General features: G+C 38.8%; 1 protein-coding gene across 23 annotated transcripts in view; it reads left to right on the top strand.

Annotated features, from left to right (window-relative positions):
* Window positions 1-25,705, top strand: part of ZBTB20 (zinc finger and BTB domain containing 20) — an 891,891-nt gene that overhangs the window by 631,414 nt on the left and 234,772 nt on the right. Inside the window, exon 1 of one of the 23 annotated variants that reach the window (XM_055430571.2) lies at window positions 426-24,429. The exons of the other annotated variants lie outside the window; for them this stretch is intronic. The gene's annotated coding sequence lies outside the window, so the exon portion shown is untranslated. Of the gene's footprint in view, window positions 1-425; window positions 24,430-25,705 lie in introns of those variants that run through there. 23 annotated transcript variants of the gene reach the window in all.

The raw sequence follows: 25,705 nt of genomic DNA, 5'->3' as shown, positions 1-25,705 counted from the left end.
TTTTTTAATACCTATTCTCCAGGCTGTCTGTCATTTGGAGGTACCTGCTATGGTAAGAATTAAGTCCGTCTAGTCAAGGCAATGGTTTTTCCCGTGGTCATGTATGGTTGTGAGAGTTGGACTGTGAAGAAGGCTGATCGCCGAAGAATCGATGCTTTTGAACTGTGGTGTTGGAGAAGACTCTTGAGAGTCCCTTATACTGCAAGGAGATCCAACCAGTCCATTCTAGAGGAGATCAATCCTGGATGTTCATTGGAGGGACTGATGCTAAAGCTGAAACTGCAATACTTTGGCCACCTCATGCGACGAGTTGACTCACTGGAAAAGACTCTGATGCTGGGAAAGGTTGGGGGCGGGAGGAGAAGGGGACGACGGAGAATGAGATGGCTGGATGGCATCACCGACTCTGTGGACATGAGTTTGAGTGTACTCCAGGAGTTGGTGATGGACAGGGAGGCCTGGCGTGCTGTGATTCATGGGGTCGCGGAGAGTCGGACACGACTGAGCGACTGAACTGACTGACTGAACTGAAGGAAAGTTAGGGCTTCCCTGGTGGCTCAGAGGTTAACGCGTCTGCCTCCAATGCGGGAGACCTGGGTTCAATCCCTGGGTCGGGAAGATCCCCTGGAGAAGGAAATGGTAACCCACTCCAGTATTCTTGCCTGGAGAATCCCATGGATGGAGAAGCCTGGTAGGCCACAGTCCACGGGGTCACAAAGAGTCGGACACGACTGAGCGACTGAACAGAACAGAACAAGGAAAGTTAGTATATTAAAAAGCAGAGACATTACTTTGCCAACCAAGGTCCGTCTAGTCAAGGCAATGGTTTTTCCCGTGGTCATGTATGGATGTGAGAGTTGGACTGTGAAGAAAGCTGATTGCCGAAGAATTGATGCTTTTGAACTGTGGTGTTGGAGAAGACTCTTGAGAGTCCCTTATACTGCAAGGAGATCCAACTAGTCCATTCTAAAGGAGATCAATCCTGGATGTTCATTGGAGGGACTGATGCTAAAACTGAAACTGCAATACTTTGGCCACCTCATGCGACGAGTTGACTCACTGGAAAAGACTCTGATGCTGGGAAAGGTTGGGGGCGGGAGGAGAAGGGGACGACAGAGAATGAGATGGCTGGATGGCATCACCGACTCTGTGGACATGAGTTTGAGTGAACTCCGGGAGTTGGTGATGGACAGGGAGGCCTGGTGTGCTGTGATTCCTGGGGTCGCGGAGAGTCGGACACGACTGAGCGACTGAACTGAACTGAACTGAAGGAAAGTTATGACCAGCCTAGATAGCATATTAAAAAGCAGAGACATTACTTTGCCAACCAAGGTCCGTCTAGTCAAGGCTATGGTTTTTCCTGTGGTCATGTATGGATGTGAGAGTTGGACTGTGAAGAAAGCTGATCGCCGAAGAATTGATGCTTTTGAACTGTGGTGCTGGAGAAGACTCTTGAGAGTCCCTTGGACTGCAAGGAGATCCAACCAGTCCATTCTAAAGGAGATCAATCCTGGGTGTTCATTGGAAGTATTTATGCTAAAGCTGAAACTCCAATACTTTGGCCACCTCATGCGACGAGTTGACTCACTGGAAAAGACTCTGATGCTGGGAGCGATTGGGGGCAGGAGGAGACGGGGACGACAGAGAATGAGATGGCTGGATGGCATCACCGACTCGATGGACATGAGTTTGAGTGAACTCCGGAAGTTGGTGATGGACAGGGAGGCCTGGTGTGCTGTGTTTCATGGGGTCGCTAAGAGTCGGACACGACTGAGCAACTGAACTGAACTGAACTGAACTGATGCATTATGAATTAAAATAATGGGCAAATTCAACCCCACCCCCAAGCACCATTTACCCACAATACATTTCACATGAATAGAAATGTTTACAGGAAGGGAGATTTGGAGAGTACAATAGCAGTTAACAACCCATGGGTTGAACCATTTCACTTTGTGAATATTCATCCGTTTTGACTTACAGAAACAGCAGTTTCATATGGTTCAGCATGCCCAGTTTTTCTGTTTATTTTGCTACTATGTTATTCTTTTACCCAGTGTTATTTCATTTGAACCTTCTAGGACTTGGATTAAATTTTTCCCCAAATTTTGTAATTAATAAATGCCAGAGAATTTAAAAATGATTGCATATAACATATTCAGGTGAAAATGAGATTGAATCCCAACTGGTCAAAGGTATTTTAGGAGAATTGAGGATGTAGGCATGTATCTCTTTCCAAAAAGTGTCAGTCTTAAAACTGTAAGAATGCTGTAGGGCAAAGTGAGCTTTACCTAATAGACACAGACAAAGAGTATGAAAAAAACACTCAAATAGGCAGTGGTTGAAACTTGCTACCTAGCATCTTTGTATTCAAAAGAACATAATAGCACTATCTGGAGGAAGGGGTGGGACAGCATAGTGCTTTACAATGCTATTGCTTGAAAGGTTTCCTAGCCTCCTCCCATTTACGATTTCCTTTGAAATTTTGGTGAAAGCTGTGGACCCTCTCCCCAAAAGATGACATAATACCTTTTCAGAGGATTCACAGACCACCTAAAGCCTAATGTTGGACCTCAGATTAATTACCCCTGGTTTACACTTTCTTCTAAGAAAAACACTGTGGGACTAATTCATCTGACATAATTTAAGATCAGAATTGTGAAATCCTTATTTGTCACATGATTTTGTGCCAGTCATTAATGTACATTGAGGCCTAGTCTTCTAATTAGTAAAATTAGCAATTTTGATGCTAATGTGCTAGGAAAGTGCATTGTTGTTTTTTAGGCATTTGAGGTTCGTTTAAAGATCCATTGGGATGAAAAGCACCCTCCAGTATTCATTCTGTTGTTGCTCAGTCTCTCTTTTCTCCTTCATTCAGCAAGTATTTATTGAACCCCGACTATTCTAGGCACTGGAAATATAATAGTGACCTGGACTTACAGGTGTTCTTTCCTCATGGAACATTCTAGTTAGGGGATAGAGTTAATAAATACGTAGACATACTAGCACACATTGATAAGTGAAATGAAGAAAAGAAGAGTATAGCCTAACAGATATAGCGTGTACAAAGATGGCCTCTGGATGAGACTCAAGTGATGTTAGAAACCAGTCATGTGAAGATCTGGAGGAAACTGGAATAGCAACAGCAAAGAGTCTGAGCCTAAAGTGAGTTAGGCACGTGAATTATGAAATGAGGTCAGGGAATAAGCAGACATATATTGGAGATGTGATCAGAAAAGAAGTTGGAAACCAGATTATGCAGGCTTCAAAGTGAGAAGTCTGAATCTTCATCTCATGGTGGTGGGCAGCTATTGGAGATTGATGTAATAGAATTTGATTTCACATTTGAGGAAATCACTGTCTTTGCTCTATAGAGATAATGAAGAGTAGGGGAGCAAGAAGAGAAGTAATTCCCAGTAATAGTTAAGAAAATTTCCAAAACTGAAGATAGGAAATAATCTCATGACAGTGTAATATATTACTTCATGGAGATTTTGCGATATCTTATGTTGAGTAGCCAAGAGAGCCGAAACTGATTTATGATGTATAGCATTCCCGTCTTTGGTCTATTCAAGGATTATTTTGGCCTAAAAACATTCTTCCTTAGAGGAAGAGGAAAAGGAAATGTGAACACAGTCCAACAGTGTTTGCAAATGAAGCAGAGTTATTTGGTGGGGAGAAGATCGTTAAAGTAACTGAGAAAGTCACCAGCAACTGAGCACCTCAATAGGTAAGGGAGTGATTGAGAGCTTGGTCATCATAAGTCTGCCTCGTCTCCTAAAGTTTGCCTAAGATAACTTGTCATCTAAACCCTTCTTCTGCTACTTTTAAAAGTGAATTGAAATGTCCTGATTCTTCACCACTCTACCCGTCAAAGTAGTCTACAGAGAAGATAACTACAATGTTTAGGGGCAAATGAATTTGAATGAACATCAGAAAAGAAATAAATTATGTTTGGAGGTGTTTCCCAATAGAATTAAAAATGAAGTCCTGGGATAGGTATTAGTACAATGTATTGGGATGTTATTGAGTCATCCTCATTCCTTGAAAGAAGATTAGCTCTATTATACTTTGTCAGCCAATAGAAACCCTTTAATAAATGGTAAATCATAATAAATATACCCAGGAATAATGGCCTGTGTAAAAATGGTAATTTATTGTTAGCTTCTGGACAACTTATTTTCACTAATTAGAAAATTATATGAATCATTTCTCAATAATATTCATAAATGGTATTAATTGGTAAGATATGCAGTTGTTTTTTAAAATATATCTAGAAAATAATTTAGAAGGCAAGGAGCAGGAGCCTTTTCCAATGGGATGTTCCTATGAAACCAGAGGTTACAGCTTCAGGGCATGTGTAAAAGAGATGAGAAAGCCGCACTAGAATTAAGGGTGACTAGCTGATAGTGATATTGAATTTCATAATCAAAGTTTCTAGAATGACCTTGTAAATTACATTTCCAGGGAAACATGCACATAATAGTTTAGTATTATGGAATAATCTTATTCCATGTACCAAAAACAATTAGGTACTAAATATGAAAGACATATTGCACATACTAAATGTACTGAGCTTATTTAAATGAAAGCTTAACAAAATGGTTGTTGTTGTTTTGTTGTTTTAATTAAAGTTGAAATCTTATAATAGAACTTCCTGCCCTTATGCCGCCCCAGGTCTTCCTGCTATTTTAAACCCTTCCCTCCCTTCAGTTCCCAAACTTTCCTTTCTCTGGGGAACAGAATATAAATTATCCTATCTAAATTTCAGGAATGACTATTCCCACGTGAGAGCATATCAAAGCTGGGAAGAGAATACAGAACTTTTAACAACCAGTGCTATTCAGACTAGCTCATCTGCTACCTCCTAATAAAACTGGTTGTTAATCTTTCCTGATTTGTCTACATCTTTCAGGTAATAAAAGTGTCTAAAGCATAATGCATTCTTCCAGAGAAGATAATCAGGTAACTTAATACCTCTCTGCTCAGAGACACAATGTCCCTTTGTATCCAGTCTTGAATTGGATTGACATTTCTAGCTGACACTTTACATCAAAGGTCACTCAACTCAGTTCACTATCTGATCTTTTGTCTTCTAGCATATTCCTAATTCTCAAAAAGATTTCTTCATCTCTGGCAGTATACTGAGAGCTTCCAATTTCATTATCTCATTGGTATATTTCATTAATTATTAAGATCTCTCTAATTGTAAGTCTCTCTTCCCAGGAAAATGTCTGAGTCCCATCATTAGAGATATTAATAATCAGAAAATTGTGAACACAAAACATGTAGTTAAGTTGGGCATAACACTGAACTGCCAAAGGAACAGAGAACTCTCAAGTAGAAAGAGCTCTCCTAACTGTAATGATTTCATAAGGATCCATTCACTGTATAGTGGATTTTCTTAAAATGGAATGAGCCAATATGAGTAAAGGATTTCGTTTCCTTTGTTTATGTCGAGCCATTCACCACATACACATTGAGAAACAATTTTCAAGGCAAGACCAACCAGTGTCTTGTAAATTAACATACATGTGACATTCTGAAGGGTATCTTTTATTGTCCCTCCAGTTTTGGCTATCTCTACCCCCTTATAAAAAAGAAAAGAATAAAAATATCATGAGCTAGTAATAGAACTACCAAAACTTATTAACTGAAAAATAAACTGCAGTCATTAAATGTTTGATGCTGTTGAAGTTATTGGCAAAAAAAGATTGAACAGAAATTTAAAATTAAAGGTATATTAGCTGAGGAAGAGATATATTTGGAATAAAACTTTCAAATAATAGAGCATTTACCAAGGTATGAATAGTTTATAGAGTGCAAGTTAGCCTATCTCCCAAGGAGATTTGATAGTAAACGTAGATGAGATTGGGAGTGTAGGGAGGATTTAAAGGAAAAGGTCAATATAGGTTGAATGTGGAAATAGAGCTGTTGGGAGATATTTTGAAAATCACAAGTTCGTACTATGTAACTGTTCTTCTTTATCCTACTTTGTAGAAACAATGCATGAGCAATCCAGAAATGGAGGGAAGTAAACAAAGAATTAACTTTTCATAGGCATGCTTACCCTATGCTTACAATTTTAAAAATTGTGTTTGTATTGGAAAGTGGGATGTTGTTACCTTCCATGGTTGGAGAGAATAAAGGAAAAAAAAAAAAGAATGGAAGGCAACAGTACCTACGTTATTTCCCAATGCATTTTTGAATGACTCTGATCCAACTTTCAGTTTCAAGCTGTTTAAATCTATCTCACTGACAGGCCCAAATCTAGTGCTCACATGTTTGGGACAATTAAAGTCAGCAGGGTCTGTGGCTCCCTAACCCAGGCTTTATTGTATAAGGAGTAAACAGCCACTTGTAATTTAGTGAGTAAGTGCAGGTCTTTCATGATGCACATACCAGCTCCACTGAAAACCGATCAATTTCTGTGCTTGGCAGTGGCATTCATAAGGCCCCTATGGAGCATTATCCCATGCCTGAGGGTCATTACTCTTCCACAGAAGCACTGACAGTTGTGATGAATGGCAGTACCTGGGAAGAAGAGTGTTTGGATGTTTAAACAGATTACATTTTCCTTTTAGAGCAGTAGACATTAGATCACATCTTAGACTGTCTACCCGTGTGGACAGTGAGGATGAAATCAGTGCAACTCATATGTGACTAGTGAGATTCAGATGTATCAATAATCGTTTCTATTGAGAGAAATGGACTTGGCTTTGCATCCTGTCACGATATTGTGCGTGCTACGAAGCAATAGGTGATAGCCATATACAGCAGCTGAGATGCTGGGCTGTCAACAGGCATGAGAGCCCGTCCATCACTATTATCTACAACAAGACTCATTACCTGCCAGCCAGTAAACATCCCATTTACACCATCTGCAATGAATTAAAAAGTGACGAAAAGAATCAGGATCTGTTTGAGTTGCAACATGATTGTCAAGTTTATTTTAATCTCTGGATGCCTTTCAGTTCTTTGAGAGACTTTAGGGAAAAGTATATGATGAAGAAGTCCAGGAATAGTCTGGCAATGATGATTGTCAGGTTTTTTAATCAGGAATTTACAAATACAACTGGCCTCTTAAAATGTAAGAAAGTCCAGGTATTTGTCAATTACCTTTTTCAGCTCTTCCCTCTCTTTGGTTTTGAGGTATGAGAGGACTGGGAATCAATGTTTGATACTCCTAAATTGATGCAGACTGCAGTGAGAAATATTTCATAAAAATGTATATTTCAACATAAACTCTGAAGCAAAGCTGCCACTGTATCCAGAAAGGAAGTAATGATTAGTTTCTAATTTACATGTGTAGTGATATCTTTGGCAAGTGCAAATTCTATGTTCTGTGGTAAGGTTCAGCCTTCCCAGGTGGCACAGTGAAAAAGAATCTGCCTGCCAATAGAGGAGCCACAGGAGACGCAAGTTCGATCCCTGGGTTGGGAAGATCCCTGGGTTGGGAAGATCTCCTGAAGGAGGAAATGGCAGCCCACTCCAGTATTCTTCCCTGGAAAATTCTATGGACAGAGCTGCCTGGCAGCCTATGGTCCATGGGGTCCCAAAGAATCAGACACATGGGAAGGTTCTCTCTGTAACTGTTCCTACTTGAAGCAAGTATTGAGGTATTAAAAAGATAAAAATATCTCCTTCTACTAGAGACTATTTAATTATGTATGAACAAACTAGTTGTCTATCTAGATTACACATGTGGGCTGCCCAGTGGGAGAAACAGCAGAGCAGAAGAGTAAATAGAGGTATGCAACACAAGCCACATGAGAAATAGCAGAGGATGTGACACCTATTCATATACATCACCTTATTGTAGCAGTATCGCTCGTTTTCGCATCTTCCTTTTTCTTTATCAGGTTTTCCAACAACAAGTAAATAACTTTCATTCCTGCCTTGAAGATAGGGGTTCTCAGTGTTGCCCGAGTTACTGCTCTGAGCAAAGAGACCAATTCTGAAATGAGGATATTGAAGATAAGCCCTTCTGAAAATAGCCCTGGCCATGCAATAGGATTTTACTCCCAGAAATCCATCTCTTCCTCCCACAAATTGCCCTTGTGGTAGTAATATAGGAAGGAGATTATATATTACCTCATCTCCTTACAGAAAAAAGAACAAGTGCGATGGGAAAGCTTTGTGTCTTTTAATCATTCGAGGCATCCCCTGCCTTCAATATTTCACTAAAGAGGTCCTCCGTTGCCTCTAGAAAGACACTCTGGTGAGAGAGAAAGAAACAGAGTAATGAAAATGATGACCTCATCTGGAAAGGCTTTCTAACCAAAAGGGATAAACTAGCTGTGACCCCCATCCTCAAATCTGTGAAGCAGACAAGGATAGAAAGGTAGCATGAAGTGTGACTAAATCTTCAAAATTTTGCTTGGTAACTGTTCCATCTTGACACTACAATTTAGCAGGCGACATCATTTTTTTTTTTTACCTCAAGCTCATCTTTATGTTTTTAGTGGAATCATGTAAATCTCTATGTAGAAGATTTTTAGGGCTACTGACCTTAACTATGCTGGAAATAAGGAAGAGAAATGTCACATTGTGGGAATAAGGAAGCTATTTTGCAGAACCTGGCAAGGGAGTGAATGAGTTTCATTCTCCCTTCCTCTTCTCATCTACCCAATTCTGAACTCGTATGCTGTATTAATTCCATTAGGACATAGTTAATTGTTGATGGGGTCACATACAAGTATAGAGTTTGCTTCTCTAAATATAAAACCTGATTATATTTGAGCCATTCAGCCCTGAACAGCATATTTTCAAACTAGAGTAGAAGGAATGTACCAGATAAGTTACACTGTGAATTTATGGTGCTAATTTTAACTAATAAAATTTACCTATCTAATACTAAGGTTGGATTAGGAAAGCCATAATTAATCTCTAGTATTATCAGAAAAGGGAAGCCCAGTATGCTATTAATAAATGTACACATAATCAAACACAAAATCCTGATTTTTTTCACTGATTTTCTAAGGATCAAAGAAATACTTTAGGAAAGATGGTAAGAGGAGGCTAAGTGTTTGGGAAAATAGAAGTTAAATTATACTTCAATTTATTACATTTTTCCTGCAAAATAGCTTAATGTACATGCCAGGAATTAGTAAAAATTGAGCTACTATCTCATGAAGTTTTAATACTTTATTTGCCACATCCTAGAGCTATGTAGCAAACAAAATGCTGGAGTTCTTAAGGTCTTTTATATTGTCATGGATATCTATGACAATAGACATGGTATTATAGTAAAGTCTTAGACTAGATTACTTCTCAAGTCTAAATGCCCAGTTAAACATGAGGCATTATTCTCACTTTCTTGAAAGATACCATATAACTGTCCCATGAAATAAAACTACATTTAGAGAGAAGGTAAATTTTTGAAGCTATATTTAAGACACTTCTTGAAGTGACCCAACATCAGTAGTCAGCTTGGACTTATTTTGTTGTGCTTATATAAAATAGCATTGTTGAAAAAAATAATTCTGAGGTCAGAAATGTAACACGGTAATAGACACAGTCTTCACACGCATCAAATGTGTAAGCTTCCACCATGGTTATGAACAAGCAAATAGAAAGAAACCATATTGGAATACCTGACCTTTGTGTCCAGCTTCATCCTACTCTGCAAAATACAAGAAGACTGTGTGTGTGTGTGTGTGTGTGTGTGTGCGCGCGCGCGCGCGTGTGCATGGTCATGCATGCACGTGTGTGTTTAAAACAACAAACATGTATCAGATTGCTGGGGATAGCAGCCAGTGGCCACATCTGCAGCAGAGACTTTTTTGTGGCAGCTCCTAAAGCTTATAACCATAGAGTGAACCATAATTATATTGTTTAGAAACTCATGTCAGAGACAAAGCTCTTTTGCCTTTACTTCCCCCATTAATGTTGGGCTGCTTGGAAATAGGCCACAGGGACATTTACTGAATCTGTAACTTTTCTATTATTTCAATGGTTGTAAAGTAGAATAGAGTAGTGAATGATTTAAGGAAGTAAAAAATCAGGAGGATTCAAATAAAAAGTTTAAAAAGGTGCTACTGTCCTTGACTCCATCATCTTTTTGGATTAGATTTCATAACTCATGAGGTCTTCTACCTTGATGTCTGTTGCCAGAGAACTTTAGCTGCTGCTGCTGCTAAGTCACTTCAGTCGTGTCCGACTCTGTGTGACCCCATAGACGGAAGCCCACCAGGCTCCCCTGTCCCTGGGATTCTCCAGGCAAGAACACTGGAGTGGGTTGCCATTTCCTTCTCCAATGTGTGAAAGTGAAAAGTGAAAGTGAAGTCGCTCAGCCGTGTCCGACCCTTAGCGACCCCATGGACTGCAGCCTACCAGGCTCCTCCATCCATGGGATTTTCTAGGCAAGAGTACTGGAGTGGCTTGCCATTGCCTTCTCCGGAACTTTAGCTAGAGACAAAAATAATAAGGAAATATAGTTAAGCTCTAATAGGAAATAGATACTAGGTATCTAGAATCTCCATATTTTTAGCTTCAGATGTTTCCATTTATTTATGGAATTAAAAGTGTTCTAAAACAATAAAAGTTCTGTGAGGTTTATTTCTTTAAAGACGGTATTAGAAGTTTACAGAAACATCTGAGGCACAATCAGGATATGTCCTGTGACAACCTCAAATCTACTTACTTCCTTTCTGGCTTCACTGCTAAGTCACTTCAGTCGTGTCTGACTCTGTGTGACCCCATAGACAGCAGCCCGCCAGGCTCCCCCGTCCCTGGGATTCTCCAGGCAAGAATACTGGAGTGGGTTGCCATTTCCTTCTCCAATGCATGAAAATGAAAAGTCAAAGTGAAGTCGTTCAGTCGTGTCTGACTCTTAGCGACCCCGTGGACTGCAGCCTACCAGGCTCCTCCATCCATGGGATTTTCCAGGCAAGAGTACTGGAGTGGTTCTGGCTTCACTAGTAATGTACCTTATAGGCTAGGAGAAAATTTTACAATGAATACCACATAATGAGTGGAACTTTGCTTAAAATAGTTTTTAAGAGTAAAATCTGAAATATCATCTGTGGTTTCCATAGAAGAGCACTTTCTATCCCTGAATATCTCGCTTTTGACCTAATGTTCTTTCCTTCACTTGATTGCATATATACCCTTTCTTCATTTCCATATGTCAAATGTTGTCTGTCTTTAAAGTGTGAAAGCGTTAGTTTCTCAGTTGTGTCCGACTCTTTGTGACCCCGTGGACTATAGCTCCCCAGGCTCCTCTGCCCAAGGGATTCTCCAGGCAAGAATATTGGGGTGGGTAGCCATACCCTTCTCCAGGGGATCTTCCTAACCCAGGGATAGAACACAGGTCTCCTTCACTGCATGCAGATTCTTTACCCTCTGAGCCGCCAGAGAAGCCCAAATAGAAACACAGGAAAGGAAGCTAGACAGGTGGCTTGTGGCAGAGCCAGGATTTAAACCCAGGAATCTCAACTGAAAATATCCATACTCAACCATTGTGCTATTCTGTCTGTCCATCTCAAAGTTCATTACTTTTACGCAATCCTTCATGCCTACTTCTTTTCACCTTTCTCTCTAACAAAGGTCACTGATTGCTCCTAGGCACCCCTCTCCCTACAAATTTTTGGTGGTGCTTGTATGAAACTTAGTACTTAATTTTCATCATCATCTGGTATGAGTCTGAGTCCTCTGCTAGATGCAAATTCTTCAAGTGAAATAAGTTTACTTAATGTCTTAGACATAGTAAATTCTCAATAAATAGTATAACTCAAATTGAATCTCTTTCATTTTAAATAGGAAATTCTTGAGAGTCTTCCGTACTACTTAAAGGACAGACTTATAAATAAAGGCATCTTTATATCCAAAATTAGAAAGACAATAAAAGTAAGCTATAAGCTCCCTTTGTTTCTTAAATTTAGGCATCTTTTACTCCAGATCCTCTTTAGAAAAATTTATCTTAAGCTCTGTGTGTTCAAAAGATAACTCATGAATTATGATTTTTAAGATGGAAGAAAACTGGGAGAAAATAAAGAGATCAAGTATGAAACCAAAAAGTAAGAAATTATAATTTTTGTCCTTAAGGATAACCAAAAAAAATTACAAAGCTAAAACAACACATTTATTGTCTTCAAGGCTTCCTCTATAAGTGAAGAGGAAACAGAGTTAAAGAATGGTAGTCTGGAGAAGGAAATGGCAACCCACTCCAGTGTTCTTGCCTGGAGAATCCCAGGGACGGGGGAGCCTGGTGGGCTGCCGTCAGTGGGGTCACACAGAGTTGGACACGACTGAAGTGACTTAGCAGCAGCAGCAGCAGCAGTCTTATCTAGTGCCTTGCTTATACAAAGCTATAGACAAATCCACTTGCAATTTGGACTTTGGTTTATTCACAGTGAATGTTAGTCAATTTGATAAATATGTGTGCTTTAGGCAAGTAATCAAGCAAACTATGGATTAAGTGATACAAATACAACTAATTACTGAATTAAAATGTACTCAGGAGATACCTTAATTGCATAAGAAAAATAGGATCAGATGTGATGATTGATTAAAAAAATAAAGAAGATACAGTTAAATAGAAGTAGAAAGGAAAGTGAGAAAAGCAAAATAAAAGTAGGATATTTGGAGTCAATTGCTCAATCAAGAAAAGTGTCATGTACAAAGTATATTTCTTAACTGATAGGTTAACCTAAAGTCTGATATCAGCATCAGTTCTAAAAATGTCAATTTGTAACCCGTTATGAAATCGACTCTGTCCATAGCTTTACAGGAAAGAATATTCTTTGTGTAATGAGTTAGAGAAATTAAAAAAGAGAAAGGCTCAAAGGAGGACAGTAGTAAATTGTTTATGTCCTAAATTGGGCATCATTAGCACTTTTATAGTTCGGTGGAAATTGCTATGTGAAAGCCAAATTTCTGTTTACAAAAAGAAAATGATACTATAGTAGAGAATGGATTGCACTATATAAACTTAAGACATGAGGGGCCATTTTGGTACCAGTAATAGTACCATGGTGGAAAAAAAACAGTGAGGATATACATTGAACACGTAACAGAATTTTGCCGTGAATTTAAATATATTTTAGAAAGGGAAATATAAATATGGGACTGATAGAATTGTATATAATTGTCTCACTCTACTACATCAAGTACTGTAAAATTAACACTTGAAGAAAATATTCAACACACACACGAGGTGGACTGCTTAAGGTAAGGTCTTATTTATAGTTATAAGGACTGGTGAATAAGACTATCTAAAATGAACACATAAAATGCTCTTTGGTTGGATAGACATTTAGTGAAATGTCATAAAAGGATTTTGTTTCCTTGAATAAGAGGAGCATCTGCCATTATATAGAATAGCTATAGAATTGTCATCCTTCATATTTTCTCAGTAGCCAAAGGTCAGAAATAAATATAGTAATACCTTGGTATATTAAGAGGCTTTCATATGTTTGTTTATTTCTTTGGGTACTTTTTAACCACTGTGAAAAAGTTATTTTCTTTTCCATGACTAGTTTTCTTCAAAGTAGGTTTTCAGGTCTCAATAGTTATAAAGAAATAAGATTTCTACATCCATTTCTTATGCTCTTCTTCCTTTATATTAATGGTTAAGAAAGAATCCAGCCATGTTTTTTTTTTTTTTTTTTAAAAAAACTTGACTTCCTTTTGATATACTTATAGGTGAACCTGACTCTGAGACTGACTGATAGCCTGAGGCTCTGCGGCTCCTTAGACATCAGTTGCATGAGAGAAGGGAGATGATGTAAGAGATTAGTAGAGGGGTGTCGGTCAGCTCCCCATGGCTTTCCATCCCACCTGAATTGAGGATGAACAGAGGCTACAGCCATTGGATTCTTGCACATTGCTTTGTGCAAAATAAGTGTGTATTTTGCTTTTTCCTCTCAACCCTAAACAGGCAGGAATTCACAATGTTATTGATAGTAGTTCTAATACAATGGCCATGAGGCCAAAACTCATGTGAGGCAGACAGTGTGTATGTAGACATGTATCCTTTCCGGGAGCTGCATGGTTTCTAATCAGGACTGATCTGGGTAGAAATTTAAACCTGCAATAACCAAAAGACATCTTATTCACTGGCTTCATTTAAATGCATAAATGCTATTTGAGAGGGAAAAAAAAGATATCCAAGTATACTAATACAAATTACTTGATTATAAATTATGTCGAGATGGCACATCTATCACTGATGAAAGCACTGCTCTATTGGTGGCCCGAGAATTACAAACAATAGAAAATGAATGTAAAAAATGAAAATGTACTCTTTACATAACGTTGCAAACGTTTAAACCATTTTACCATTGAGTGATGGAACTTTTATGTCTCTTTAATATAAACTTTACACATAGTTGTATTGTAAACCTTTCACACATATAGGTCCTTCATAAATACTTGTTTAATAAAAAAATTAGGTAGCTGAATTAAAGTTGTAAGCTGTTATGTAACATTAAAGAAAAGAGGGCTTTACTTCTAAATCTGTGTGTCTATAATTTACACACACACACACACCCCTAATCATTTAGATATCCCATCACTGCCCACAGCATCTTCCACTCCAGGAATCTACTTTCTTTTCTAATTACTATCCTTTAGACCCTTTCCTCAGGCCCTAAGATTAGTATCATTCTAAAATTCTCTTTTGCCCTTCACTTCCCATTTAATCAGTCACTAAATTCTAGTTCTGTCCCAACATCTCTTGAGTTGTCCTTTTTCTTCTGTTTATTTTCAGGACCTCACAGCGGGCTTGGAGAAAATGGCTCTCATCTCCTTTCTGAACCAATAGAAATAGGCCAACTTTCCTTCAGGCTGTTTTCAGAAAACAGTCTTTTAAGCGTCTAAAATCATTGCTGTCACCCATCATTTCTTTATCTCATTTTCTTGGTTTAGGATACTACTCTTCTGCTTTTCTATCTCAAGATTAAAATCCCAATTCATCCTCTGATTGTCAGCTCCTCTAGTAACACTTATTCTCCTTGGCCTCTCTTTCCTCCCCAACACCAAGGTCACCATTAACTTCTGTCTCCCCCAAAGCAGAAGGAACAAGGGTTTGGTTGGCATCTTGGCAGTCTCTGTGACCAAGTGAGTCAGTTCCTCACGCACCCACAGTGTCCCTCCTGCTCTGATTCCCCTGTGCTCTCTACATCAGGGGTCGGTGAGCTGGTCCTTTCCCATCTCCATGCCCTGATCCACGCTCTCTCTCCACTCTGGGGTGCTCTTCTCTCTCACTTTAGAAAATGTAGATCCGTCACTCCCTTCCACATCCTCTGTTGTCCTATTACCCTGAAGTCTTTATATATCCTGTTTGTACTCCCTTGTGTGTTGATCTGTAAGTGTTAAGCAGTGTTGCCTGTATAGGTTTTGTTGCTCCTAATTCCCAGAAAGACTTATAAACATCTGAAGGGGGTAGAGAGTGTTAAGTACGGTGCAGAATTCTCCAAATAGAACTTCTTCAGTAGACATTTGCTTTCTTCCTAATGAAGCCTGTGACCACTGGATCTCAGTAAGACATCTGGATTCTCCAGACATGATTGAAAATAGCCATATGTTGCCAAAGGATGCACCACACATCTGTAACCCACTGGTTCAGGTCAAGAGCTTGAAAATGATTGAGGAGCAAGACTTATTAGTCGGGAGGCCTTGAATATGGTCTACCATGTGAAGAACATCAAAGGACCTATGTTTCCTAGCCAAGCAATAGTTCTCAGAGGCAGTGGGCCAGGTTCACCATTCGGTAGAGGAAGTTTGCCAAATGTTGTTATAATATTCAAATGGGTTTGTCCTTAAATGAGCACATCTGATGAGCATCCCCGCCCAGGCTGCTCTCTGAAGATATAAGTGGGCAGCAAAGCACAAGTGTGACTCAGTCGGTTGCCAGAGACTGACTGGCTCTGAAAACATCTGCACCCACCACTTTACACTCTGCAGAATTTTACTCTAGTTGTGCCAGCCCCATGTTTGAGAATTATCAATGAACCAGGAAGGGAGAGAGGCCATCAGGATTTTCCCTGTACTTATGGATCTCAAAAATTCTTCATTAGAAAACTTTAACTGACTCTCTGAAGGTCTCTTAGGGACAGCTATTATGTAAGAAAATCTCCTTCTGACTCTGTTTTAGCCCACCTAATAAAATCTGATGGCAGCACATGGATTGCTTCAGGGAACATAGTTGCAGGGTTAAAAAAGACCTAGAATTAAATTTTATATCTTGCTCCCAAAGAAGGGCTGTCTATCTGAGAGTATATAGAAGGTCTGTTTTGGCCATGAATTAAAGAAACGTTTTATGAAGATGGTTCAGATCAAAGATTTGAAGAGACCATTACTTTAACTAGAGGCTTGGATTATGTACTCTTAAGTAATGGGCTAGAACCCCTTCCTCCAGCCTGATAAAGAGAAGCAGACTATTGAGAAGCCTTTGGTGTCCCTGCAACGGGTTGTCGATGACAATCACACTTTACCAGCACCATAGCTAACCTCTACCTCACTGCAAGGTAGGCATTATTATCCCAATTTACATGTGAGAAAAAGGTTTAAAGTGACCAAGCAGTTTGCACACAGGACACAGCCAGTAGGTGACTGGTAAACAGCCTGATCTCTCCGGTGCCAAAGCCGTTTCTCTTAGTCCCACTCTGCTGCCTTCTAACTGAACAACACAACACACGTGAAATCATTTTGCAAACTATAAAGTGGTTCACAAATGGTAGTTTATGTGGGAAACAGAAAGTCCTGAGAAGGGCAATGTTCAGATTACCCCAAAAAGAGAATAAATGGATTTTATTCTAAACACTCTAAAGTTACTAGCAGTCCTCTTTGTTATATACGAAAGGCCATCTGGAAGCATCCAGTAACAGTGAGGTTCGTGTTCCTTTTTCATTAGCCTAGCCAGGTGCGTAAATATCCAAAGCAGTTTTCCCTCCTTCATATCCAGGGATTCTCATGGATTTTGCCATTCCAAGGAGAAAGAAGGAGTATGAGCAGGGTATTTTATTTAACCTATGTATCAACTTCATGAGCCACTTTATTTTAGTTTTCTGACAGAGTTTCTTCATGAAAACTGCTTGAAATAGGTAGTCATTCCTCTCAATATATTGATGGAATAAAAGAAGTTCCTAGAGATACTTTCTTCCATGTTCTATTCAGTTCAGTTCAGTCACTCAGTCGTGTCCGACTCTTTGCAACCCCATGAATCACAGCACGCCAGGCCTCCCTGTCCATCACCAACTCTCGGAGTTCACTCAAACTCATGTCCACAGAGTCGGTGATGCCATCCAGCCATCTCATTCTCTGTCGTCTCCCTCCCAGCATGAGAGTCTTTTCAGTGAGTCAACTCGTCGCATGAGGCAGCCAAAGTATTAGAGTTTCAGCTTTAGCATCAGTCCTTCCAGTGAACACCCAGGACTGATCTCCTTTAGAATGGACTGGTTGGATCTCCTTGCAGTCCAAGGGACTCTCAAGAGTCTTCTCCAGCACCACAGTTCAAAAGCATCAATTCTTCGGTGATCAGCTTTCCAACTCTCACATCCATACATGACCACTGGAAAAATCACAGCCTTGACTAGACGGGCCTTGGTTGGCAAAGTAATGTCTCTGCTTTTTAATATACTATCTAGGTTGGTCATAACTTTCCTTCCAAGGAGTAAGCGTCTTTTAATTTCATGGCTACAATCAGCATCCACAGTGATTTTGGAGCCCAAAAAAATAAAATCTGACACTATTTCCACTGTTTTTCCATCTATTTCCCATGAAGTGATGGGACCAGATGCCATGATCTTTGTTTTCTGAATGTTGAGCTTCAAGCCAACTTTTTCACTCTCCTCTTTCACTTTCATCAGTAAACACTAAATACAGGCTGAATGAAAAAGTTTTCAACATAGCTGGGAGATAAAAATCTAGTTTTTAAGAACACTTTTCATTTAAGTTTTTGGTCTTAGGTAATGTGACTTTTTTAAAATAAAATAGATTTCTTCACCCACATCACTGGTTTTTTTTTTTTTCACAGATTTGTTTTCATTATTTCAAAAATGGCTCTAGGTGGCAATTCTCAGCATTTTAGCAAGGAGATCATTTGTAGACAAACACTTAAATGATATAAATGATTATTACTAATTCTTAATCAAATAAAACTTAAATGATCACTGTTTTGAACTTCATTTCCCTTATAACCAAAACCACTGAGCCTAACTATGACTAGTCTGGCCTTCGTGGTACTGGGTGATGGTGCTGTGTGCTGTCTATGAACGCTTTGGTTCACTGCTATGTCAGACATAGCAGGTGCTCGTTAAATTGTTGCTGAGTGAATTAATGAAATACCTCCAATTTGTTTGTCATCTAGTTTTGTGAGGTTTCCTGGAGTGGGGAGGGAGGTGTTTAAACTAACAATATTTACTCATTTCCTGAGATTTTTCATGCTTACTCTCAAAGGTAAATTATGAGAATCTTTAAAGAAAAGGACTTCAAAAGTTTTTGAGTTAAACTATCATAGAAAGAAAAGTCTTGCCTTTCTCGGAAAATAGCCATTGCTTTCTTTATGACCATTGAAACCTTAACTGCTTTCTTAGTCTTAAAAGAGTTAACTGTAATATTATAATGGATAAGGCAATGGCACCCCACTCCAGTACTCTTGCCTGGAAAATTCCAGAGACGGGGGAGCCTGGTGGGCTACTGTCCATGGGGTCACACAGAGTCGGACACGAATGAAGTGACTTAGCAGCAGCAGCAATATTATAAATATATGCTGATATTGCTAAAAAGCTTGGAGAATATAAGTCTTTGGGTTTAGGTAGCTAGGGTCCTTGGCTTATTCTGGAAACAGGCCACTTTCTAATAGAAATTATATTAGCTAAAGGTTTTATTATGGACTTCCCTGGTGGCTCAGATGGTAAAGCGTCTGTCTGCAATGCGGGAGACCTGGGTTCGATCCCTAGGTTGGGAAGATCCCCTGGAAAAGGAAATGGCAATCCACTCCAATACTATTGCCTGGAAAATCCCATGGACGGAGGAGTCTGGTAGGCTGCAGTCCATGGGGTGGCTAAGAGTCGGACACGACTGAGCGACTTCACTTAACTTCTTAACTTAACTTAAAGGTTTTATAGTCAGTTTATTAATTGGTAAGAAAATGAAGTACTGAGAAGATAGGTGAATTTGCTCCACATCACAGGAAGTCAGAGATTATACGTGATGCTGACATCATTGATCCAGCTACTCCCCGGTTTGAAATCTCATCTCTACCACTGTTTTAACACAGGAAAAGCCAATAGGGTCCAGAAATTTTGGTTATTTATGTTTTTCTGGGTATCACATGTGTGCAAACCTTTTTGCTTTCAGTAATTATCAATTATGATTCATGGCTTCAGTATGAATCTCCCTACCTTTCATTTAAATCCACTTATTACATTGTAGTACACCCAGGAGCAAATCCGTTTGGCTGTGAATGTGCCAGGAACTGTGCAATAAATTATCAGCCTATTGAATAAAGCTATTGAAGAATATGTATTTGTACCTTTGGAAGGGAATTTGGCCATGTTACTCTGAGTGGGTTTGATTAACCTGAACCTTGCCTGTATACCCCACTGCCAGAAGAGAAAAGCCAAGTAGGTGGAACACATGTGTCTTTTCTGTACCTGTCTGCTAGACCTCGAACAAGATTACTGTTGACAGGGAAAAGCAAATTTCCTTTTCATTCCACAAAGTAACTTAGCTGCTTTTAGATGCAAAATCCCTTCCTCCCAACCTCCTTTCTCCTTCCCTCTCCCCCTCCCCCTTAATTCCTGTCTGGAATGGATTCCTCCCAAATGAGGATAATCCTGCCTTACTGTTTACTCACTTGGTTGCCTTCCTGGGCTCTGCATCGTCCACAACAGGGTTTTTTGCTGCTTTTATTTATGCCTGCCAGAATGCACTTAGGAGTTTTTATTATTGTTTTGGTTGAGGTGGCACTTTAGCTTTAAGTCCTCATATTTATGATTTATAACTTGCTCTCTAAATTTCATGTTGGACTAGAATTTCTCAAGCATATTCTTTCTTTAGACACAACTGTTTCATAACATTTGAAGAAAATATTGAGCATGGCACCTCAATATCCAGGAATTCATTTCACTCATTTGCCTTCAGAGTTAGCTGATGTACCTGATGCATCATGTATTGAACACATCTGGATGCTCAGTAATAAGCCACAGACACATACCTATCCTAAGGGAACTATTATAAAAATATATATATATATAAAACACAGCACTATCGGACACGACTGAGCGACTGAACTGAACTGAACTGATATACCTTTTAATAGAATAAATCTAAATGATAATTTTGTGTTTCAGAAATACACATGGACAACCAAATGATGGTTATATTATGGTTATTCATTCTGTAATGGCAGTAGTTGAAATGGTACTATAAATTCCAAGAGAGCTTTACAAAACCTGTGTGACATACGTCACTTCATTTAATCTTCACGATAACGTTACGAAGTGGGTATAATTACTCTAATAATAAGACTCAGAGAGGTTAAATAATTGGCTCAAAGTCACCTTGGCTAGTAAGTAGAATTAAAAAGACTTGAATCCCTATCGAACCATCCCCAGAGTCTTGGTTTATCTATTAAATTTACCCATAAACTTGAATATTCTGATATACTCTCTTAAGTCGTAGTTTCACATGAATACCTTCTGTCAAATGTTCAAAGAACAGACCCATATGTACTATCCCAGCCCACAGGTTAATTGTTTTTACATAAATTGTCTTTTCTTCTCCAAGGGATGGCTAGAAGTGATGGTTAAAGGATTTATAGGGGAAATGGACAAATTCCTAAACAAGAACATGATAATCACACAAATGGGGCATTGTAACTTAAAACTAATTGCATTTTCCCAGTACTTTTGATTATATAAAGCTCTAAGCAGACATCTATGAGTTGAATTCAAGCCTATTGTACTTTATATTCTTTCTTAGGAACTCTATCACAGACACATTTAAATGAAACCTATATTGCAGAAAATTATATGAGGAATGTTGCAGAAATAACAAGATAGTGGCACTAGAAACCTTAATTTTAAATTTCATGATTTTTGTGCAATTAGAAGCTCAACCTTAACATTGCATTAACTTAGCATTTTTTGCATTTAATTATAGATATTGGGTTAAAGCTATGGAAGTTAATATTTTAAGCCTCCATTAATGGTTGTAATAGATTTTTTGTATTATTTTTTGCTATAATAACGAAAAGAGCACTTAACCTGGACAGGAATAAATCTGGGATTCTACAGATTAATATTAAATCTCCTAATGTATTGTCCTACCATTCCCTGGAAGACTGGGTTATCTGATGCTACATGCAAGAGTTTACAGGTGACAAGAATCTGTAGAAAATAGCCTAGGTTTCAGTAATTTCCCTTTGAACTGTCAGAGTAACATTGTTTTTTCAGTTTCACAGTAGGATGTATTTTAAGCAAATGGAGGATGGGGATTCAAAGATGAAAGGAATCGACATAAAAACTAAAGGAATTGCTTAATTTGTAAAATTAACCCTGTGTCATGATTCTTCATTAGGGTTATTTGCTACACTGATTCAGTACCAAGCACAGGGGGCAAATGGGACAGAAAGGGCACTAACTATATTCAAGATGGCACTAGAAATTTGGAGGGCTCTTAATAATTAGGCACTTAAGCTCACCTAGAGAAGTGATTAGTGTTTAGAAGTGAAGACATGGCTGCAGGAACACAGATAAATTAGAAGGGAACAAAATGTCCAGTTTGCCACAGTTCTTTTAAACAATTATAGCCTGCACAAGGGATGTGGAAATACTATATTCATGCTGCCTGCACAGTCCCACAGTCTGTCTGGTCCCAGTAAGTTCGACTGTGGTGGTAGAGATGTAACATGAGCATCAAGATCCCTGGATTGTTTTTGTTCACATCTCTGTCACTGACTCACTGATGTTCTCAAAGAAACCTACTCACTCTTGATTTTTCCATTCTCCTACTTGTGACGTGGATGAAATGCCTTCCTCTCAGATAATACTAACCTTTATGTCATTTTTTTTTTAATTCATCTGTTGAAAACAGTTTACAACTAAGAGAAGGTGAACATTTACAAACACATGGTAGGATCTCACCAGGGGCTAGCAATACAAACATGGATGAAATATTGTCCTCAAGTAGTTCACAGTCTAGTGAGGGCCGTGAAGAACTGGAAGGGTGGATACAACCTAGGAAAGAGATCAGATAAAATAGGTTAAGTATATCCGTGTCATGATGAGAAGGACATGATGGTTGGATAATTAAAAAGCAATAAATAATAAGTATGCAGTGGTAAATAAATGTTAATGATAATAATAATGTAGTGGAAAGAGGGCTTCCCAGGTGCCGCTAGTGGTAAAGAAACTACCTGTCAGTATAGGAGATGTGAGAGACGTGGATACGATCCCTGGGTTGGGATGATCTCCTGGAGGAGGGCATAGCAACCCACTCTAATATTTCTTGCCTAGATAATCCAGTGGACAGAGGAGCCTGGTGGGCTACAGTCCATAGGGTCACAAAGAGTCAGACATGACTGATGCGACTTAGCACACACACATGAGTGCATGCAGTGGAAAGAACCCTGGAGTTGGTTCTGGTCTTGCTGCCAGTCATGTGTGATCCAGAGTAATATTAATACTCTGTTTCTGTGTTTCTTTATCTCAAAAGTGGCTGTAATATCTGATTGCTTATAACAAAACACATTGAGCATTAAATAAGAACTGAGTATATGACAGCACCTTGAAACCTTCATAGTGCTGTGCAGATATCTAGCATTATAACTATTATATCACCAAAAGAGGTGGAGAATCAACATAGTTAAATGGGTGATTCAAAACAAAACTCATTTCACCAAAAATGCCAAATACCTAAGACAGAATTAAACTTTGGTGCTTAAGTTGTATGAATAATGCCTCTGACTAAAATTTTGTTGTATGAGGTTGATATGTTCTGGCCACAAACTAGCAATATAATTGTGACTTCCCAAAATTATAATTTTCTGAAGCTAGGAGAAAGAAACTTAAAATTGGAAAAAGCCTGGACACTTATACATTAAAAATGACAGGATGAAAAAAGAAGGAAGATGGTACTTTTTCCAAATGTCAAAATTTAAAATGCTAATAAAATCCAATAAACAGGATATTTACCATGGCTACAACAGCTAGCAAAGGTTAGCATGGACAAGGACTAGAAACCATGGAAGGTGCTGAGGGACAGCAATCAATGAGAATGCCAACCCTGGATGAGTTTTAATCTCACTGGCATGTGCTCAAGTCATGAAGTGCTGCTTTCATAGACTGTACTGAATCATAACCATTATTTATAAGAGTTTTTTAATGCACATATGATTTCATTACAGTGCTTTTTATTTTTCATAACAGAAGTTACTTTTGACTCAAAGTGAGAAAACTGTTCTTATGTGATTTAACTCCAACAGTTTGAGTAGGATGACAGAGTGCTCAGACACAAACAGGACCTGTCCCTACACATCTCAGACAGAGAGAAGAATATTCAAACATGTGTATCTTGCACTTAATTTAAACTGCGTGGTTGGTTACCTATCTCTTTGGCAATTCAGTATAAAGTTTTATTACTGTGAAATAGAATAGGGTAGGGATTTATGTCACACAAAAATGAATTTCCATGGATGGGAACACACATGAAATAATTTAGGTAAGCAGTATGTCAAATGAAAATTTAAGATGTCAGAGCTGGTGGTGCAAAGGGGGGAAGCAAAGAGGAGGTTTGTGTAATAGATGATAAATATATCACCAGGGAAAGAAAAAGAACCACAGTTACTATAGGAAATTATTATTAATGTTGAAGAATTGTAGAAAACATTGAAGAATGAGTTTTAAGATCAAGAAATCAAAGTAACTGATTAGATGAGGGAGGAGTCTCATTTGAATGTCAGTGGAAAATAGAACACTTAAAATCAATGCAAGCCCTTACAATTATACCCAAAAGAAGAAGTGAAAGTGTTAGTTGCTAGGTCATATCCGACTCTTTGTGACCCCCATGAACTGTAGCTCGCCAGGCTCTTTTGTCCATGGGATTCCCCAGGCAAGAATACTGAACTGGGTTGCCATGATCCAGGGGATCTTCCCAACCCAGGGATCGAACCTGGGTCTCCTGCATTGCAGGCAGTTTCTTTACAGTCCAAGCTACCAGGGAAGTCCTCACAGTTATACCCAGGAAGGGGTGAAAGCCACAGGCCTAGAGTTTCTGCAGGTTTGGGCTTCAGGGACATTTTTTAAACTCTTCTTTTGCAGAGGTTATGGAAGGAAGAGCAGTGAGCACAGCTCCTGTCACCTCTGAAGAAACCTTTTCTTTCCATTCAATTTTGTTTCAAAGCAGTCCCAATTGAAGAAATGGAATGTTCACTCTCAAAACAGTTCTTGTGATTCTCTGCCAGTTCACAGGGTAACTCAGGTATGATGGAAGGGTATGAAAATCTTTTTGTCGTTCCGTTCTTCTTGACTCTTTTATATGTTTGTGTGAAGAAATTCATAGCGGTAGGTCCCAACATTGACTTAAAAGAAGTCCTATTTTTAATCTGCCTTTACTTCTCTAGTCCTCAAACAGGTAAAAATCTCAAAACGACTGTAAAGAAACTTGAAGATTTAGAATTTAATTGGCTAATTTAGATCAGGGACAGAGAAGAGTAAGGAGAGTTTCATGTGTCTAACTCAGTGTCATCTACCAAGAGAGGGAGCAGAGAAGGAGGGAGAGGTTTGCCAGGAAAGGGCAAGTCATGCTTTTGCTTTGGGACTTGCCATATTCAAGTTTGCTACAAGATGTTTAGATTGTCTTAAAGTGTCAAAGAGACCATAGACAATACAGGTCTGAAGCTCTAGAGAAAGTGAGTGCTAGGCCAGATATATTGAGGAGTTATCTGTGAGGAAGTGGTCGGTGAAACCATAAGACTGAGTGCCATGACTCAAGCACAGGCTGTGAGGGAAAAACCCAGAGCAGAAAACTAGGAAATTCTAATACTTAAAGAGTGGATAAGAAAGAGAGCCAAAGAAAAGATGAAAGAGGACAGTCAGAGACAGAGAATGAGGAAATCTGGCCAGTATTGAGGAAACCAAGGGTGAAGTGTTTCAGGGAGGGGCTCTGGTGAGACCAACTAAAAATAGAACAGAAAATGTCTAAGGAATTTGGCTCCAAAGAGGTCAGTACTAACGCTGAAAGCAAGGTACCAGAAGCACGGTGATTTATCTGAGGAAACAGTGTGCAGCTGTGACCTCCTGAGGGCTAGCAGAAGACCCAGGTAATGATGGGCCAGACAATAATCCTTTGTTTCTCACATTTCTCAATGCATCTTTCCACTTGTCTCCTGCTTTTGTATTTTTTAATTTTTCAAAATATTTCATTTACACTTAATTTTTGGAGCATGGTTATTAGGAAAGCTATACATAAAATATATTAAAAGGCTCCATGACTAAGCACACAGCTCCACATACATGGTGGTCACAATATAGCATTACCACTCTGAAGAAAACTCATCATTCCTACCTTCTGCCTAAATAGGACAAGAAAAAAGCTAGGATTTTTTTTTTTAATCAATACTTCTTTTACTACATTCTACAATTTCCAAACTATCCATGTTCTATTCAGCACTTATTCAGCTGGCTAGAGTTCTGTGGAGGATGAGAATATGAATAAAATATGTATTGTCCTCAAAGATCTTACATATCAATAAGGA

This window comes from Moschus berezovskii, chromosome 1, assembly GCF_049115385.1.
Source record: "Moschus berezovskii isolate FMDL1 chromosome 1, NW_MosBer_1.0, whole genome shotgun sequence".
NCBI lineage: Eukaryota > Metazoa > Chordata > Mammalia > Artiodactyla > Moschidae > Moschus > Moschus berezovskii.
This window is presented reverse-complemented; position numbering and strand designations above follow the sequence as displayed.